Raw genomic sequence first — 21,006 nt, 5'->3', positions numbered from 1 at the left:
ACTGGCATATATAAACATGCTGTACTTAGGTACTAACACATATGTCTCGGTTAATCACATTATTTGGCATAATCCTACCACTAAAGCTAAGGCTCTTATTAGCTTTCTGGTAACGTTCAGCCTCATCAGATTGCTCTTTCTGCAGTGTTTGTTTTGGCTGTGCTGGATGGGATGACCAAGACCCCCAGCAAGAAAAGAATAAGCTGTGCTGCAGAACAAGAGGAGAGCTAGTCCAGTGGGTAAACATCTTAAGCTGAGGAAACCCAACATAGTTCTGCAACATATTTCCTTCCACAGACTTATCTACATCATTTATTCTCCCTGTGCCTCCGCTCTGTAAAATGGTACTTTTATATAACAGGCTCTGTGAGAATAAATACAGTATGAAGTGGCACACTGACAGGGAACATGGAAATACCTCTGAATCTATGTTAACTCCTCATTACCAACCAGTCATATTTAACACTCAGAAATGAATGATTCCAGAGAATGTTACAGTGGAAGTGACTCACAAAAGACTGAAGAATCAACACGGCTTCCTGAATTGAATTCAGTTTTGTGAGTGTAAGTTTTAAAGGGTTCATTTACCAAAGTGATTCCATTTGGAAAGCAGTCTTTGAAAATTATAAGCAGCTTTCTACAGCACAAACCACCAGCTAGCAGCAATGCTATTTCATAGCACCAGTCGCAACGACCAAGGAAGCCTTTCAACACAGCAAAGCATGTTCCAGGATGTCATAAGAAAAAGATCTATAAAAACCACACATGAAAACTTGGGACTCTTGTGCATTACTTTTGCCTATTTCTTGACAAGCTGGTGTTACAAAGCCTTATCAAAATTTCACAGGCAATACGTCAGGAGGGAATCCATCCTGAAATACTAAATCACAATAACCTTTAAATAGGCACAACTTTTCTGAGGAGTTCTTTATCCTGAGGAGAAAACAGATATTGCAAGCTTTAGCTAACTTCACTGTCACCTTGCATATGTCTAAAAGGCATTTTTGTCCCCTCTGGAGGGAACTCACTCACCGGTAATGTTATTTCACTGGACAAAGCCGTCCAACAATCCTCCTTTTAAGATGTGTGTCAAGAGAACTGCGTCTTCTTTATTTTTTTTAAACACACCTACACAGCCTTCCATCAGCCATTCTCCCTTTCCTGGAGGGCTTACCCTGTGCTACAGCTCCTGGTGACCTCAGCAGATGCTGTACCCTTTGGGCTTTCACTGCCCTCAGCTCCACACACTGCCATGAACAAGTGCACTCTGAGTATTCCCTCTGCCCTGTCCCATGTCACTACTCCCACCCTAAAATCTGGCAGGTTGCACTTACATTAATGTCCAAGTTTGGAGCAGCAGTGTGCTTTTGAAGACAGCCCCTCCAACGCCCTGCTTACCATGCTTTGCTTTGCATCATGGAGAAGTCCTCGAGCATGCAGAACAGATTCCTTACAGGTGCACCTGAGCTGGCAGAGGTACCCCAGCAGCACAGGCAAAGCACACAGCATGCAGTCCAGGGGACCTCACTAGATCTGCAGCTCTCCAGGCTCACTCCTAGCTGCTACTGTACTTGCTTGTGGAGAAACTGCCTTGGAGTATCAGAAGCTCATTCTCCTTCAGGAAATCTGAACAAACCCTTTCTACTCTGTACAACCACCCAAAACTCACATTGCTCCTCTCCACCCTCCCCAAAAAGCTTGATGCTTGTCTTTTCAGATATTTACCCAACCAGCACCTCCAGTGGATCATATTCAAAGTGTTACCATTTCAGACTAGTCTTCGTTAAAACTGTCTGTCATCATTTAGGCCCTTGCTCACCTGCCAGTATTTTGTCACCCACTTCTTCCTTTTTTACCTACTTCTACTCTTCCTTTCTTTCTTTTGGACTTTCTTGTTCTATTATTTTAGTTACAAATAAAGCTTGAACTCATCGCTAACACTCAATTAATCTGAAATAATTCCTTTGTCTTCTGTGATTTCTTTGATTTCATGTGACCGAATTTCTACCTGAAGAAGTTCTGAAGTTCTACCAGTGCAAACTGGAACTTCATGTTATCTATAGAGAATCACCTTCTCTTATTTCTCAGTTAGCTGCAGCATAGTCTTTTTATTTGTGGGCCAATCCAGGACTTGCTGAACTGAATGGAAGGACCTCAGCTAACTGGAAACAGGCAGTCCCCTACATGCATTAATGAAGTCATTCAAACAACTGATACTGTTTATGCTAAATTTCATGACTATATGACATTCAGAGATAACCATGTACATTCTGTGTCTTTTGCGAATACATTTTTCCTATTATACAATCTGAGAAAATACTGGGTTTGTTCTAATGTAATTTTAAGAACTAAATTTATATACAAGACCTTTAGAAAACAGAGACCCACCTCTACATGCAAAGAACAAACATTAGCATTACCTATTTATATTAAAATATGCAGAAATTTCCAAAGTATTCAGTCAACTTATAAATTTTTATAACTTCTTCAAATTGCTAACATTTTTTTAACACACAGCATTATTTCAGCTTTGTGGAAGGCTCAATAACAATCTTTCTGGTCTGAAGAAAAGGAAAGAACATTATAATAAAGAATGCAGAATAAATAAAAACAAAACAGTACAAGCCGTACATCCACACATACAAAGACAACTTTCATGGTGAGCTATAAGGAATTACAATAACACAATGTGCTGCATGTTGATTTCACCAGTGAAAAGAATTTCTCCAGTTATTGAAGACTTTCCTGGCAGAATTTCAGAATTAAAAAAAATCTGACATTCTCCCAATCTGACTTCTGTGCAATGCAAGTCATGCACATTTTAAACACCGTGGAATAATGCCGCCTTTCTTCTGCAAACTGTTAACAGCTGTAGAAACTATTATAGCCTGCTTAAAATCATGTCTCTGTAGTCAATACTCTCCAGACACTTAGCAATACTAAAGCTATTCCTGGGGCTAAACTAGAATTGCTATTTGAATACAAAGTTTGATTTATGTTGAAATGAAACAACAAACATCTGATCTTTCTTTTTTTAAATAGCCATTCATATAAACACGAGTATCAGCTGCATAACTAGAAAGTGATGTACCGAATTTACAGAAATTAGACAAAGACCACCCACAGTCACCTTCAAGAAGAAAGGATTTGTCAGAGGGTGAAAGATTGCTGGTGAAGATACTTTGCACAGTTGTGGCTGCCCTAATGTCCTCATGTTGAGGCTGCAGTTTAGGACAGTGATGTTTCATGAATCTAGTTTTTCTTGATAAGCAGTCCAGTACCGTATCTTGGCGATGCTCACCATCAGCTGCTCTCAAACTGATCACAGGCACAGAGGACTGCCCCATAAATTCATCCAGATGCGTCCAAGAGGAAGTCCAGGTCTCTCTGTGCCAACGTTATTCTTTCACATCCCAAAGCACAGGTGGGAACAGGAGAAATGCTCAGTTGTTGTTCCTCTGACATTTTTGAAATGATGATTGGGAAAAGACGCAAGTGGAGCACGAGCAAACCTTAAAATACATATAAAATTTCAGATATGTTCTATGGATTCACATACATTACTAAGATGTGCTGAAAAATGCAGGTGTGACTCCTAGCTGCAACAAGCTGCTAACAATGTTCCTTCATGTTTTTATACATCTTCACCTTTCAAGAAATGAAAACACAAAAGTAAATACAGTAAGACTTGTGGAGGGTTTGTGAGCTCTGCTAAAGACAGCAATTAATTTGATCAGTAACAATAATAAAGTGAGGGTTAAGCTAACTTGAAGTTAAGACACTCTTCCTCCAGAAGAGTACCATAAAATGATCAGGAAGACTTTAACAGCCTCAAATTAATGCTCCAACATGTTTTTAGATTAATTGCAAGATTAATTTTAACTCTTCAGCTGTTAATGTATCCAGAAAGTTGAAAGATGAGCTAATTGTTCATCTCATTACTAGTTTTTGTTCTGTCAGTAAATTACCTTTTTTAAAGCATTACATTTGCATCTCCTAGTCAGAGCTCTTGGAGTTTCAGGTTCCCCACGTTGCACAGGCATGCCTCCACCTTCTCCAGCACACATGCAAACACCAGAATGGCCTGTCTGCCCTTCAGCTGCCCCAGATTTCATCAAACAGACCTTTCCACACACAGTCCCAGTGCTTGGCTGGGGAAAATGCTACCCAGTCGTGACTATGGCAAGAGTAGTGTTGCTTTCTGAAAAGCTGCTGTTGTTAGTTCCACCAGATAACCTTCACTCTAGGGACAGCCTTCACTAGAAATGCACATGGACCGGTGCAGCTGCCCAAGGATAGGAACTCACGCTCACTAAACCCTGCATTGCTACCACTGCTGTAATGGGACTGTGCAACACTGAGGACTCCAGAGGCAAAACAAAGCTTGAAATTCCAAATGCAGACCTAACACGTGGCAGGACTGCTGTAACTCTCTCTGCTTTTGGGTCAAATTCAAGTCTTGAGACCACCATTATTTTTAGGAAAACTCCCTTGGACTGTGCAAGACCCCAGCTCACATTCACACAGGCCTATTCCAGGCTGCTTCCAACCTCTCTGCTTTTCTTCCTCTCTACTCACTCTCTCACTCCCTCTGCTTTGGATGGAAGCTTTTGGGAGGGCTCTGGATGTCATGCCTCCATAAATCTGGGATAACACTTGGATTCAGTGGGAGTAAAGCTGACCTGTATCATTGGGTCTCTCTTGCCAAGTATCCTCCGTCACTCCTGCTGTCTCTCTGATCAGTCTCATCCTGTCCTTATCTAGCATCTGCAACTCCACTCCCTTCTTCTCCTTACCTGTTGGCCTACATCTAAAATTTGCTAATTTTGCCATTCCGAGACTGAGCACTCCTACAGGTGGAGTACAAAGGTACTGGATTTTTCCTTCCTTTTTCTATAAAATGGTGTGCCATTTAAATGTTTTCCTGTAACAACAGAAAGCGGTGACCTTCTTTAAAACACTAAAGCATGTGGAAGGAGAAGGTGTGCACATAAGGGGGAAGAAGAACCACTATTTTCTTAAATTTTAATAGCTACCTAAGAAATAACTGTTTTTCCTCAAAACCACTGACCATGTACAATGCAAAAAGATTTTGTTTAGGGGGCAAAAACAACAAACAGGTGAAAAACCAAAAGAAGAAAAAACACCCCAACATAGAACGACACCAATGTTTCTAGCAGCCATCACATCCTCTGGCCTGGGAATTTCAGCAGGGCTCTGACTCTTAATTCAGCAGAGTCACAAGGCAATGCTGCAATGACAGTCCTCTGGGGACTGAAAATGAAGAAAAAAAGTGATGTTCATATCAACTGACTTCCAAGGTCCCACATCTGAGATGGGGGCTGCAGGGAACCAAACAGCCTTACAAAACTTACACAGTAAGTACAAATCATGCAACTAGGAAATTCTCACAGGTATCCTCTTAACACTAACCTGATTTGCTAAACTCAATGGTCAGTAGTTCCACTGAACAGAATAAGAAAAATTAGGCTGTGGGTTACAAGGGCAGATAGTTTACAATGGGAGGTTCACAGTGGACCACATGAAAAATAAGCAGCTTGGACTACAGAGAAGCTTAGAGTGAAGCAATGGCTATTTTGAGAATCCCTATTGGGCACAAAACTGCATTCTGCTATGGAGTGCTAATAACATACACTAAATGCACTAACGGCTGCGGCATAGGCAGAAAAAGTCAAGTAACATTTCAATATAAAAAACAGATGTCAAGTGATTTCATCCATCACAGAAGAGAAATTAAACAGAAAAATCTTCAGCATGTAGGCACACTGAAAATGGGAGAACAGAGCTTCCCAGCAATAGATCAGGAAGATCTGATCCTTGGCACTAATTCTGGAACAAGAAATCTTTTAGACAGGTTACCTTCTTACCTGCCTATGTGTGGAAAAGTCACTGATAACTGAAAAACTCTTCAGCAATTTTCTGTGCTGCTTTTCTATTACAATAATTACACATTGGCTGCTCAGAACTGAATGGTATCTGGTGTCATTACCCTAATACTCGTAACTATCCATCCAGATCTTCACACTGCGCCTCTCACAGTGGGGAGGGACGATGAATACGGGGCAAACAATACTATTAACACTTCCCATTTTGGCTGGTATCGTCGTGTTAGTACAGTCCACAGGCAGGTGCTATCATTTCTGACAAGCCTGTTGGGTAACAGTGACAGGAATCTGTCAGATGCTGCCCACACGCAGGCCATGTCCCGCACAGCTAGCTGACCTCCTCCTAAGACGTTTCATTTTAACATTCTACTGAACATGTTACAAGTACCAGCTGGCAATGTGCAATGTATCACAGAGAAAGGGAAAGGCATAGCCGTCAGGACAAACCAACAGGGAAATAACCTGCCAGGGCAGCAGTGGGCTTGCCGGAACATGTGCTTGTGCTTGGTTGGAGAAACAGCTGGATCTTCGTGACAGAGGAACGCTTGCCCCGTCAAACAAGGCAGTGTGCAAAGGCACCTCTGCACTTCTTGTGCAACTCCCTGAGCCTGCAGTTGCCAGAAGATTAGTGCTGTCATAAAGATGACTTTAAAGCAGCCTCAGGCTTTGCCAAGAATAAACCACAAGTGCCTTTACCTTCATAAGATCATATCCACACCATGTGCAATCCTTTTCCCCAGGAAAAAGCCCTGTGCCAATGCATAAGAAGATGCATATGAAGACCTTTGACACTGGCCCAAAACAACCACACAGACTGCTGTCTGATCTCCCCTCGGACAAGCAAATTCTGAGGGACCTACCTATTTCCGCTTTCTGTGGCAGCATTCCCCACAGCTTTCTGCCTTCCTTACATCATTTAAGATGCAGAACTGCTGGACATGACCAACCAGTGACACTTCCTAGGCAGGCAATAAAATATTGGAGACTCTCAACTAGCAGAAGAGCCTTTGCACATCCAGCCAGGACAGCTCAGAGTGCTCCTGTTCCCATGCAAGAGGTTGTTAGACCCACAGCAGAGCTTTAAACTTTAAGCTAAGTTATTGGACTACCCACCAGAGCTTGTGAGACTAATGCATGTGCTCGCCCTCTCTGCCTTGCTGCAAGCAAGCTCTCTGCTGCCAGGGAGGGAGTGATTGTATAGGTGTCAATGTCTTCAGCTACCCAAATAGGTCTGGGTAGCTGGGAGCTTGGGCTCAGTATGGCATGCAATGACATAATTCCAGTATTATCTCTGTAACAAAAATAAAAAGTCTCTAAAATTATTATTTTTGCCTTTGGAAATTATATTAAGACCAGTGCAGAAACTGGCAGCAAAGATTTATGAATATCAACAAAGTGATTCACCAGCCCCTTACTACGAAGTGATTTCATTGCACCACATCTCCATGAGAATAGCAGAAGAGAAGCATTGTTTCACAGGACAGGAAAGTGATGTATTCTCCCAAAGAAAAGTATTAAATCTGCATCTATCTATCTAACGAGATGGGGGCAAACTGTCAATGCTCTGGGTAGTGAGTTAGATGCCCAGCACCTATCAGATGCTTGTAACATTACTGAAGAATACCAGACCATTTCCAACCTGGACAGGGATAAATTGCAAGCCCTGGGTACATTGTATAATCCCCTCACAGTCCGACCAAATTCTTCTCTACCTGTTCCATCACTCCTCACTCCATCTCTCAAACCACAAACAGTAAAATCCTTTCTTGCTCCCTGCTTAGCAGCCCTATACTGAGCGTGCTCTCACATTCTCTTACTTAACTCAGTCCCACACTCGCTGACGCACAATATCGCCTCCACACCCCAGAATGGGCTCTTGGTCTTGCAGGGATCTATGCACCTTAGCAGTTTGTCTGCTCCATTCCTTTACCTTGCCCAGCACCATTATTCAGAGGCTCTGGTGCTTTTCAGGCCAAAAAGCACAGGACCGCTGCACATCCAGCTGGCCTAGGGAACACCAAAGCTCTTCCGATCCCTGTACTACCCAGGTTCTCACCTTGTGGCTCACACTAAAGAGAAGCTGAATGCACGTATGAAGCTGCTGGAGAGGCAGAAAGCAAGGGAGTTTTAGGTTTCAGCATGTATACCACATGTTATCTTGAGAAGTGACACACTGGGTAACAGGGGGTTTTGAGATCTTAAAATCATACCTTGTGTTGGACATGACCATGCTCTCTGCAGTTGCTCTGGGCAGTGTCATCCTGTCAGCACCTCAAATGCCTAAGCACGATGCATTATGCCATGCCCTGTAATTAATGTCCTGCCTCTTGCAAAGCAGGCAGCAGTAGGCTTGCAGCTATGTAAGTACTGACCTGAAGATGACAAACCAACATCGTCCAGATTAAGAGGATTTTCTTTCTATTAATCAGTTTCCTGGAGTCTGGTGCTGTAGATGCATAGACAGGGCTTAGAGAGCAGCTGTGATTTCTGATGTATCCAGCCACACTTGGTGCCAACCAGAGCAGCACAAGATTCCTCATACAATCCATTTGCTTCATTGGGTTCACCTAGAAAAAAAAGCCGTCCACCCAGCTCAGTCCTCTGTCACACCCAAACAGCCGTGCAGAAGGACTGTTCTCTATTCCAGCAATGCCCGCAGGCTCTGGCACACAGACCAACAGCTCCTGCCCCAGAGAGCCTACATCTAAGAGGACGAAGTCAAAGGGAGGAGACACTCACCAATGGAGAACTTGATGGTGTGGTTTATATGTGAGGTAGGGCAGAAGACAGACCATATTCTTGATACAGTTTCAGTGTTTCTGCGTATTAGACAAGATCATAGGGGAATTCAATTAGCAACAGAAAATGGAAATGCCCCTTCCCTTGGCCAAACACACAAAGGAAGTCCTGGGCCTGATTATCTACTGGTGACACTTACTTAACATCTATGTAAGCCAAACAATTTTCACAGTTACTCCTCCTATATTTAAATGAGAAGAAAATCTAATTTTCCATTTGGCTTAGGAAAACATACAGCTTTTGAAGAAAACAAGCGTAAGAAACCTGTTAGCAATTATTTTAGAGAACATTTCACTTTGGTGAACATACTCCCTCAAGTCACTTCTACAATCTAGATGAGTAGGACCTGTTGTACTCATCTCTTTAAAGATTATCAATTATCATCAGTTAGTGAGCCTTGCGTTGCACTGTTTCCATCCAAAGAGCCTCCTTGTTGTGCACACATGGCACTCTCTTGAAGTCATGGAGACACACCCAGGCAGAACAGACTGGAACAGATCACAGATACCCATTTTGTATCAACTACCCAGAAAAGTGAATGGTTCTTCCATGTAGTATAAAACCTCATGTACCACAGGAACAGAAGCTTAAAGGCCACACAGTACTTTCACTCTGTGCGTGCATCTTCCAGTGATGTCAACTGGATGCAAGCTTCTGATTCTCAGCCAGCACAACTTTTACCAGGAAGTATTTTCAGACACACCCCACTGGCTCTGGGCTCACACTTGTGTCCCAGTCAAATCGGATGTCTCTCCCCACCATCCACACTTCTACATGATAGAAAGGGGGAAATAAATATAAATAAATAAAAAGAGGAGATCATATCAGTAAAATTTACTTTATCAAATTATTCTGGAGGACCTCTGAAAGGTGAAAGCATTTTTAAATCTTGGCCTCAGGAATAACATTCTCCGAGCTGAGGAGTTAGAATGGGACGGCCACACTTCTAGACATAAGGATAGCCAATAACTTGTGGTGAAATTACCACAGTTTAATAATGTAACAACATGAAGATGGCTTAAGCCGGCAGGTATCGTTTCACCACAGGGCACAAAAGTAGGATTGCTGAGTTCAGCTGGAGCAACAGTGTGTTAAGCTACAGCAACATGATTGCTTCGGATTGTCTCTTTTATATTCTCAGAGCTAAACTATCCTTGTTCCGACACTTGGATCAAAATGCTGCAAGAAATGCAGGGCACAGAAGACAGGTTATTTTCAACTTGTTAGGCTTCCCACAGAGTTTTCAGATGCTGCACATAGATTTAAACAATTTTACCATTTTTGTTACATCAGAACATCTTTATATCAAAACAACCAATTCTTCTTACCAAACCCTTTTTTTTTTTTTTAATTCTAGTTATATGCCATCCCTTTGAAGTAAAATAGCTCAGATTCACACATGAAGATTGTGAGGAGATAATGGAAATAAAAGATAATGAACCAACTGGGTTTGTACACAAAATAAGCATCTGTAATTACAAAGCAGCCAATGTGCTGACTTTGCCTTGAGTTACATTACACACTGGCCTCTTCGATCCCAGGACTTAAAATCACCTTTGCTCTCTCTGTCACAGGTCAAGCACAGCTCAGCCAAACTGGGAGATTTGTGCCAAACACTCTGTATTTCCAACAATTAAATACTGAATTCTCCTCTTATAAGTCACTTAGGAGTCATGCTTGCACAATTATTTGCATACACAGCCACTTTATTTCAGCCCTAAATACAAAAAAGCTATTAACAGTCGGCCAGATTCTGCTCTCATTTGCCCCACTGCAAACCCATGTCACTTCCACTCAGATCAGCGGAACCTGAGTTTCATACCACACATGGGAGAGCAGAACTCCTTTTTTACCGAGGCAACTCACATCACCACTGAGTTGCTGTGCCTGTGGCACACATGGCTTGAAGGTTCCCATTCTGCTGTACATGCTGCCTCCTCCTCTGCCTACCCTCCTTCTAACTCTTCTGCAGTTCCACCGTATTCCTTGCGGGCCTTTATTTTAAACCTTTTTTCACAGACAGACTGGAGCAAGCTACTTACACCCTGTAATTCATTGGATTGACAAGAAACACACCAGCTGAGCAACACTGAACAAAAGACAAAATTGTTTCTACAGTGTATGTACACACAATAAAATGAACCAATCAAGCAAACAAACTGTACACAACATGCCCTATTATTAAATGAAACCAGAAGAAACTCTCTTCAGTACTTCCAGTGCTTATAAATGCATGCTTATGTTCTAAGTAACCTAGAGCTTCCAGCAATTACTTAGTCCTCAAAGATTTAAGCCAAGTTTTTTCACAGTGTTTGCTCCCTGGGGCCCACAGAAGGTAACATATAACTGGTCTCCAACTATTTCTTCAGAGCCCTCCACACTGAGGGCAGATTTTACGCATTCTCCCTGACTGACAGATCATCTGGTTTAACTTCTCCCTAGACTCCCTTTATTTGCTATAGGCGCCACTGTCAGACCCCCAGGCACGGTACCATTTCCAGCCAGCAAGGGACAGATGGCTAGGTGCCAGGTGACACCAGGAACTGTGGCACTGGGAAACAAGCATTCTGCTGCCAGTCAGGAGGCAACTACAAGAGGCGCATGAGCTTGCACAAGCAACAGTCTGAGAAAAAATTTAATCCCACCGTCCCTGCATGCCCCCAACAGCTGGGTTAGGAGTTACTGTTCTGCTCTTCTACAGCTACAGCCATTGGAAGTTTGCAGCCATTGCTTTGTGCTTTTATTTCTTTCTGGTAATATAATAAAGCAATTCCCAGTTGTGAAAAATGTGACTGTTTGTGACTGTGATGAGGTATGTCAGAAGGTACAGGCCTCAGTACGCAACAGACAGCACTGGCCAAACAAGCTCTCGTTGCTCCCAGCAGGCAGTCTGACCTCAGATGAGATTCACATGCCACCCCATGCAACAGCATCCCGCAGGATTATGTGTCTTTCTGGAGATGCATTTTTCTGCCACCTTGAAAGACCACATCAATAGCCACAGAACCTGAGAGGCAAACTCCCCCAAACAATTCCCCCTGCATAAAGGGAAAAGTAATTGATTACACAAATACAAGGCACAGTGAATCACCCCAGTGTGACTACTGATCCATGTCAAAAAAACAGTGCTAGTTTCAAGGGCCCTCTTCTGCCACCCTTCCACTGAATAATTTGAGGGAAAAAACTTGACATGTCACAGCACAGTATTTCTGATGCTAATTCATGTGTCTTTTTCTTCCCCTACTAAAATTCAAGGAAGCAGAAGATTGTCACATTTTTTTAAGTGGGAGATGCAAAGAACTGGGTTGCAACTCTCTGGCAAACCTGGAAAACAAGGCAAGGGGCCAGCTTCTCTGTGTGCAAACCCCCAGTGACTCAACTGAAGTGTGCATAGATGAGGTGAGAACCAAGGAGAGAACTGGATAATCCCATTCCAACTGTGTACAGACAAACTGGTCACTATTTTTGAAGTGGAACATCATCATCTCAGTAAAGCAGCAGTATGACTATGCATTCAGTGTTTTAATTCTCAGACAAAGCTAGGGTAGAAGCACATGAAACTTACAAAAATAGCTCTTAACTGATGGGAAAGGACAACTCCAAGGCTGCCTGGGCAACTGTGCTTGTATAAAAAATCAGTGGCTGGACACTGTAACATACTATTTCCCTATAATGCAGTCTACTGTCAGCTTCAGATCCTTCCATTCTGCCTCAAATGCCCATATGCCGACACGGCATATATATGGTTTACATGTATGTTTTATTTAGCACAAAACAAGGAACAGCACTGCATTTAGCATTCAGTTTTAACACTGTATATATACAAACACAGATGCAGATAGCTTTGAGAAATCAAGCACACACATGAAAGGAGGTTTTTTAATACTCTCACAAGCATTTCTCACCATTACAGGAATCCCTTCCAAAGTCCCCCTAGTAGCATCAGTACAAGTCCAAAAGACCAGATGAATGAGGCTCTCGCTCCTCCTGCACACCAGGAAGAACTTGCCCCAACACTCCATAATAAGGTTAAGCTTTTGCCTTTAATTCAACAGTCACCAGGATGACAGCTTACCACAGGAAGACAACAGAAGAGATCAAGGGCATCCCCAAAGACTCTGTTAGGTGAAAAAAGTAAAGTGCGCAAGGTTACTCAAATGTTTTGTGGACTTACAGTTCTGCTGGCATCCTCATACAGTGTCATATATTTAAGTGAACACATAAAAACCCAAATACAGTTACAATCCTGCCAGGAGTTCCATGCGAACAGCTCTCTGAAAGCAATGTCAGTTCCTTCTATGTGCAAGGCCTTGCCTATACAGGGCTCTCTGCAGGATTAGGACTGTACACTGTGTACATATATGCTGGTAGAGTGTGTTTACATAATATGTAAATAGATAAAGAAAAGTACATTCACACCAACTACTGAGGAAAGAAAACAAATCATTTTTCTACTGCTAAAAGTACTGAATCACTCACCATCTGGTTTGGAAGGAAAGAAAAAAAAACTCAGTCCAATTCAGCTATGAAGAAAATCCTGTCTAAAAAAAGTAATCACATGCTAGATCCCCCTAAAATTCAATTTGCAATCATTTTAACATGGAGAGTTTTGTTTTCCTGGGGAAAAAAAAAAAACAAAACCAAAAGAAACCCACCACCAAAACCAAACCAAACAAGAAAACCCCACAAAAACCCAAAAACAAACCCCAAAACAACCAAAACCAAGCAACAAAAAGAAACAGTAAGAAAGATGTGTGGCTTGTTAGGCCCTGCTCCTGCAAGCTCTAAATGCTTAGGTACAGGGAAGAAAGCTATTTTTTCAGGAAAAAGCTGAGTCTCTGCATCAGTTTCTGCTGGAACACATTCTAATTTTCCAAGAAAAATCTGTGTCACACTTGCCATCATGCTGCAAAATGCAGAAGTCTAGATACTAAATATCTGAACTATACCCTTTATATAAAATATATAAATATTCATAAAATATGAACTATAACCCTTTATACCTTGGTAATTTGGGGGGTTTTTCCTCGCTCATCTGAGGATACACCTATGCACACTAGCACAGTGCAGAAGCAGTGCTACTGACAACTGTATTATTGACTGAAAAAGAGCATGTGGTCATGTAAATAGTGCGAGTACTAGAGCACAACCAGCGAAGGTCATGTTTATAGCTCTGGCAAGCATTTGCCATGTCCAAACTTGTGACTTCATTTTGCCTTCAAACACACCATTAAAATTTTTAAAGAAGCAAAAATTTTTATATCACCATTTCAATCCACACTTCAGAACCCAGCTTACACATAGCACTGATTTTCCAAATGCATTCATATGTTTCCTTTAGCAGTTGTTCATCCACAACTGTATGTTGTGGAATCAAGCTGCCCTGTTCTTCCTTGTTTCATTCCCTGCACAAACACCAATTCACCTCTCTGTGCTGCTTCTCTGGAACGTCCCAGAATGACCTCATTCACCAACATTTCACCCATATTGGCATCTCTTCCTTCCTTTTTTACCTCGTCATTTTTCTCTACTGACTAATTGCCAACATTTTCTAATTGATGTACTTGTATTTTAGTATGTTTGTCTCAAAAGTAGTCAAATCCCAGTTGATAGCCGCAAATCAAAGAGAAATCAATAATGCTGTGTGTGGGTTGCTGTAACACTTCTGCAGGTCCTGGCCTTTCTCTTCTGCTTCTCCCAGTCCACCTCCCTTGTTCAAACACTTGCCTAAAACTTCCTTCCTTCTCCTGGAGGTCTGGAGTTTAATACAGACCCTCCACCTAAGGGACAAAGGATTTGACTAGATTTACTGATTAACTGACAGACACCCGAACACACTGACATTTTCCTGTCCCACTAAATACCCTACCCACTAAATTTTACTGTTCATCTTTTTCTGCTGAACGCCAAGTCTTTCACATGAAAAAAATGTATCTATTCTTAATTTAAAATAGAAAAATGTTCCTTGACTATTCCTTCCTGCTTAAATTTAGCACTATCGATCAACTCTGTACAGATTCTCACTGGGACAAATTTGATCCCAAATCATTAAACATGAAGTAGTTCTCTTTCTTGCTGAACAGAGATTCCTAAAATAATGTTACATGTATAACCAAAGGCAATCAAGTTACTATAGCTTCATGCGTTACTGCTTACCACCTGTATGACTACCATACCCAGTCCTCACTCGTGACTGTGAAAAAGAAAGGCTTAGCTTAAAGATAGTCTGCGCTAAAGCATTTTTGGCAGTGAGAGAAGGCTATGAGTGAGCACCAAGCAGGTTACAGTGACTCAGCTGCACAGTAGTAACTCTTTGAGCCACAGAAACAGAATTACTTTAGGCCTCGCTCGTAAGGTTGCCTAAAAATTGGGGTGTGATCACTACTTAGCATGACACAAGCAGTGGTAGATCCCACACTTCACGTTCTCTGGGACCCCATTAATTAGTTAACTATCTACTTCCAAATCTGAGTCCAAATGAGCAGAAACGCACACTACCCGGTACAAAAGTACTTGTATACTGCACCTATCATAGAGCAGATGAAAGTAAATATGGCACTGAAGTCAGTAGTAACAGGCAAACAGAAGCACACAGACCTTACCACTGCCCAATGGGGAATCTGTAGAGTCTTCATACACTAGCCAGGTCTTTCCCCTGCGTCATACCAACAAAACCTTCCCTTGCCATTTGAAAGCCAGCTGCTAAGAGGAAGGCTGAATAGTAAAAGGGAGCTGCTTCCAAAAAGAGGTGACCTTGCAAGCTTTCTCCCACCCTCTGTTCTTTCACTGAGCAACCAAATGGGACCCTCGGGATTCTCTGAAAAAGTAACAGAGAAATTAAAAAACCAAACAAGAGCAGTTTGGCACTGATGTAACAGAGGCCAGCGAGGCCTTACGTGTCTGGCAGCCAGTAACAGAACCCAAAGGACCTACAGGGAAGTGGTTTCAAAACAATGGAGAGGGCCATGATTCGATTCCAGGATGCTGCCTGGTGCCAGTGGCAGCACACAGCAGGCATCTCCTCCCCAGCATGCCTGGAGCCACATCGGGGTGCGACCCAGCACTACTACCCAGGACTGCAGCCACAGCAGGACAGGCTCCAGATGCTCCACTTCACCACTAACCAGGACCTGCCAGGGAGGAGACAAACCCCTCACGCTAATAAAGCATTGGGATTACAGCCAAGTACAACTTTAATTCTGTACCAACTATCCCAGGAAACAGATTTCAACTTTCCTCACAGGTACTGTCAGCATTTAAATTAAAATTAAAGTTAATGTATATCAATAACATGATGACTTCTATGCGTTTTGCTGCTTTTGAATGCACTTACATAGAATATCAATTACCAAATTATTTTAATAAAACCAGAGAAAGATATGCAGGGAAGAAATCACAAGTAAACATACCACACCTTTAACTGTGTCTTTTCTGCTGTCAGCTGAAAAACTGAAAGGGATGGTCCAAATTATAGTGTCCCATACACTGTAAGACTTCCTTTTATCAGTGGATCAATGGTTCCATTTCTAATTACATTCTTCATAACAAAGAATCCATATGCATTCCTGCTGATACTTTATTTTGAAAACTGTGCCCGTACCAAGGCAGAGTGGTAATACAGCTTTTTGTGGGCTCAGAATTACATCTGTAAATTGAACTGTAGGTTTCTTTCATCTCAATCATTACCAAATTTTTTTTTTTTTTTTTTTACCTTCCTGCCTGTATCTGAGCACTCAGGACTGTGGACACTTCCACAATATCCCTGAATATATTTTTAAGTTTTAGACATAAATGTCATATTTTTCCCAAATTATATACTCATATTATCTTTAGAAAGCATAAAAAATACATGATAAACTTAGAAGTCAAGTAGTAATTCTTTCCACAACCATTAGGGGATTTCTCCTTCTCTATCTTCTGTCACCACTGCATGTAACTGGTGAAAGTGTTTTGAAGCTCCACAGCTGCAATAGCTAATACAGATACCACACAAGTGGTTCCGGCCAGAGATGCCTTCTTGCAAACCACATACTGAGAAGGAATTGTGTGAAGGGAGGGCAGTTTGTAACCATGCTGGAAAACATCTTCCTCACATCCAGGATCAGTCCTAGACAGTTCAGGAGTAAGGCTATGATGAACTCACAGCACCCATTGCCACAGTCTAACCTGGGTGGCATCACAGACATCAGCATGGATATGATTTGCACCAGGGGAAAACATGAAATCAGTGGAGCTAAACTCAGAAGATCAGAATGAAGCTCATTATCTCTGCAAATTCATGCAGAGGGAATTGCATGCTGCACAGCCTTTCCCACTCTGAGTCACTCCAGCTCCTGCTCTAGGCTGTTCAGAAGCAAACTGTCAATAAAACTCATTAATGATGTGCTTTATATAGAAATTGTGCATTTAACTGAGAGGCTACAACAAATGAAGAGTGCAGCGAGGGGTGAATTACATTGTTAATGGAACACAGGATGTGTGTCAGTAAAGAAGTGGTAAAGGTGGGTGGGTGTCTTAATGTTACATAGATCTGCTAGAAGTTTGGTATATATATGAACCTAATTCCCCTTTTGATTTCAGTACAGTTAGATCTAGCACTCCTCTGTTTCTACTGATATATAAATTCTCTGATGAATAACTGATAACCAACTTTCTTTTACGTAAACCATTACTGGAGAGACAGCAAATATTATAGACATGTTATTTGTCTTCTCTTTTTAGCCTTGTTCTCATCTGAATCATGTTTAGCTAGCATTCATATCTATCTCCTTGACTGGTGGTCGCTATAAATATATAGATATACACACCCTTGCAGAATCAGTGGCAGGAACAGTGCAAGAGATGTTCTTTGCCAGAGTGTCTTGGTTTTTGTTCTATCTAAACACACATCTGCAGTTTTTGGCAACATTATAACAGAGAATGGTTTCTGTACCCCCTGTCCAAGTTCTAGATCCTGTAAAATATTCTAGCATTCTAACACAACTTTTAATTATAGCTAACAAATGACCCTCTAAGCAGACACCTCTCATGTCTGTCCATTCAAGACTGCTGTTTACTTTATGCTTACAGGTAATTCTGACTTCTTAAACCAACCCAATCTGGGAAGCAACTCCCAGAAGAAAATGAAAATGAGCAAGGGATATTTCATAAACTTGGGGGCAACAAAGACATAACAGCAACAAAGACATAAGAAGCTGAAAAACTGTCAACTCACAGCATAGTTCAGGTCGAAAGGAGAGAAGCCCTGAAGTGTAGGGTGGTGGGCAGGAGAAAATAGCTGTAACACTTCTCAACACATTTTCTTTCTGTGTTGAGGGGAAAAAACCACTGGGCTGAACCCTGGCCATTGCATCAGTGACACAAAGCAGTCTCAAAGCCCAGCCAAGCAACTACACCAGGGGTTCTTTTTTTCTTCACATAAACTCAAGGTTATAGAGGCCAGCTAAGAGTATGGCCTTTCAGAAATAAAAAAACCCATCAATTTAATTGTCAGTTGGCTGGACAGCTTGTTTTTCTGTTAATGTTAGCTGTTTGGAGGGGAGGTAATATTACTGCACTGAAAAATGTGGGTGTCATATGGCATTTAATTGGAACATTAAGTGCCTAAGACATATTTTTGTCTATATCTGTCAGAAACTGAAATCAATACAGTAGCTGAAAACACTAAGGATCATAAGGTGATCAATTATGCTAAATATAAAACTGATCACCAGGAAAGATGTTCTTAAAATCTTAATAAACATCCTTGTGCGAAGGACGCATGATTCATGGTTTACAGGGTGATAAGCACTAAATGGTCAAGTAACTCACCTAATTATCACTCAGAAAGTCAGGATCAGGCTGAAATGAGACCTAGGATCCTGGTTTTCCATGCTGATCTTTCTTACAACTGCATGCTATTCCAGGCGCATAATGTCCTACCAATATCAAGCATCTCTGTTTCCACAAAAAGGCTTATTTTTGTGCTGAACAGAAAAAGAACCACTGTGTTCAAAGTGAGAATTCTAGCATTCACTTGCACACATAAAACGTCACTGCTGAGCCAGGACACAAATGGAGAGCTTGAGCCAATCAAGAGATAATTTACCATTATGAGTGGAAACTGCCAAAATTTCCAGTCCATACCTCCACAATTAAACTGACTGTCCGTGTAGAAGCAGCTTGAATAGAAGAACACACTGAAAATGGAGCATTCCAAAGCCCTTGGCTTCTGACAAAATGCCACCTGCCAATCAATGCAGCCACAGTGAGGCTGTCGGTGTCCTCAGGAGTTCAATCCAGAACAAAAAGGCTCGCAGGCCACTAAAGACTGTACCTATGACCTCAAGATGTCTGCCCCCTCATCCTAAGCATCCTGCCAGGCAGACCTCTTCCTGCAAGGTATAGAAGCACTCACCTGATCTTCACCCTGTGCTCCCAACACAGGCACTGGAGAGAGAAATTACTTAAAACACTGGAGTGTGAATGTGAAAGAGCTGAAGACTGCAATGCCTTGTAGCTTCAGGTGGAACTCAAAAGCAGAACTCAAATGAACAACCTTCTCCATGAAGAGGAAGCAGTAACACCATGACCTAGATTTGCATTCTGTGCACCACTTATTTATATGGGGAGAGAAACAGGTTTAGGAAGAGAGATTCAAGTCACCAATCTTTGTTTACAATATCAATATTTAATCCTCTACTGGGCCATCACATGCCCACAACATCTATATTTCTGACTGCTGTACACAATTTCTGATTCATGTGAGGGTGGTGAGGCGCTGGCACAGGTTGCCCAGGGAAGTTGTGGATGCTCCATTCCTGGCAGTGTTCAAGGCTAGGTTGGACGGGAGTTTGAGAAACCTGGTCAAGCACAATGTGTCCCTGCCCATGGCAGGCAGGTTGGGTTCCAACCCAAACCATTCTATGATTCTGTAATGGTTCTATGATAATATCACAGAAGGCCATATATCTCTTATTTAAGTTTAATGCATAATTTAAGACTGGAGTTTCCCTTTAATCAAGAAAATACATTGGTTTACCTTGGTTTTAAATTTAATTTTTTAAACTTGGTAGGCTGCAGCCACAGGAGTCCTATTTGATTATTATAATTCAGCTGTTTTTCAGAATCCTAACCAGCTGGGCCTACCAGGGTACTCAGGTGCTCAACATCTGCTTAAATTAATAGAACTCCAGATGCTTTTTTTGTGATCACAGCCTAATATTCTTTAACAAATCCCAGCACTAACAAGTTAATTTCTGACATCAAACACAAGTATTTTATAGGCATGATCCACTTGCACAGTCATGTGTGTAAGAAATAAGGTAATAAGATCATTGCCACAGATAAAAGTGGAATAAAACATTGCATGTAATGCCCTGCAGAATAAACGCTGTACCCTTTTTGTACATCAGCCTGAAACAACCACATGCTGGCTCCACCAGGTTGGAACTGAGCCAAGATTATCCATCCTTTCTGTCACACGTGGATTCTCCGAGGGTCAACATCTGGAACTCCATGTGCTTGTTCTGTTCATCTGTGGTTAAAATAAATTCAGATGCAATCACACTCAAAAGCGATGATAAGGAGACATACCAAGGACAGTGCATGCCGTACAAAAAGACCTCAGTGTAACACTCCAGTGGCAAAGGCGATGTCACAAACTAAGTTGAAATCTGATCAATTTGCAAAAATGTCTTAGCTGTAGCAAGCAATTAATGACAACAAACAAACTGGTTACATAGTTCATTCTATGTCCATGACACCGTACTTGGCGCTACTGTGCTCAGTTTTACGTGGCTGAACTACAAGCCAAGTAAAAAGCACCTTGTACTCCTTCTCACAACCCCAGAACTAAACATGACAAAACATGCAGCACGAGAACTTGTTCATTACTGTGGCTTCCCGGTCCCGGCAGGCAGGGCTCCGCGCAGACACTCTGGCTGCCAGGAGCGGAGCGGCGCCGCGCTATGCCTTGTGCCCGTGACCCCACAACCAGCGGCCGCCGCCGTTCTCCCCGGCACCACCACGGAGCAGGGCTGCCGAGGGCACTTCCGGCACTTCTCGCCCGAGCTCGCTCCCCGCGGCATTAAGATGGCGGCCGCAGGCAGCGCCGCCGCATCCCGCTGGGAGCCAGCTGGCCCTACCATGCCCCGCACACCACCTCGCGGGGCACGGCCCTCATCAGCCACTCACCTCCGCCGACTCCGCTGGGAGCCATAGTTCTCGGCCCTCCACTGCTCCCGGTTCTGCAAGACCCTGGGGAGCAGCCAGGGCTGCGGGGCCGCGGCCACAGGCAAGACTACGAGCCCCGAGGTGCACG

At 42.4% G+C, this 21,006-nt stretch overlaps 1 long non-coding RNA gene across 1 annotated transcript; it reads right to left on the bottom strand.

Annotated features, from left to right (window-relative positions):
- Positions 1–294: 294 nt before the first annotated feature.
- LOC308223195 lies at positions 295–8,726 on the bottom strand. Its single transcript, XR_013957251.1, has 3 exons — positions 8,646–8,726; positions 8,279–8,473; positions 295–3,512 (listed from the first exon to the last, which is right to left on the bottom strand). It is a non-coding gene; the product is annotated as an uncharacterized lncRNA (long non-coding RNA).
- Positions 8,727–21,006: the final 12,280 nt, after the last annotated feature.

This window comes from Psittacula echo, assembly GCF_963264785.1.
Source record: "Psittacula echo genome assembly, chromosome: 6".
Lineage (NCBI taxonomy): Eukaryota > Metazoa > Chordata > Aves > Psittaciformes > Psittacidae > Psittacula > Psittacula echo.
The sequence above is the reverse complement of the archived record's forward strand: the minus strand, read 5'-3'. Positions and strand labels throughout refer to the sequence as shown.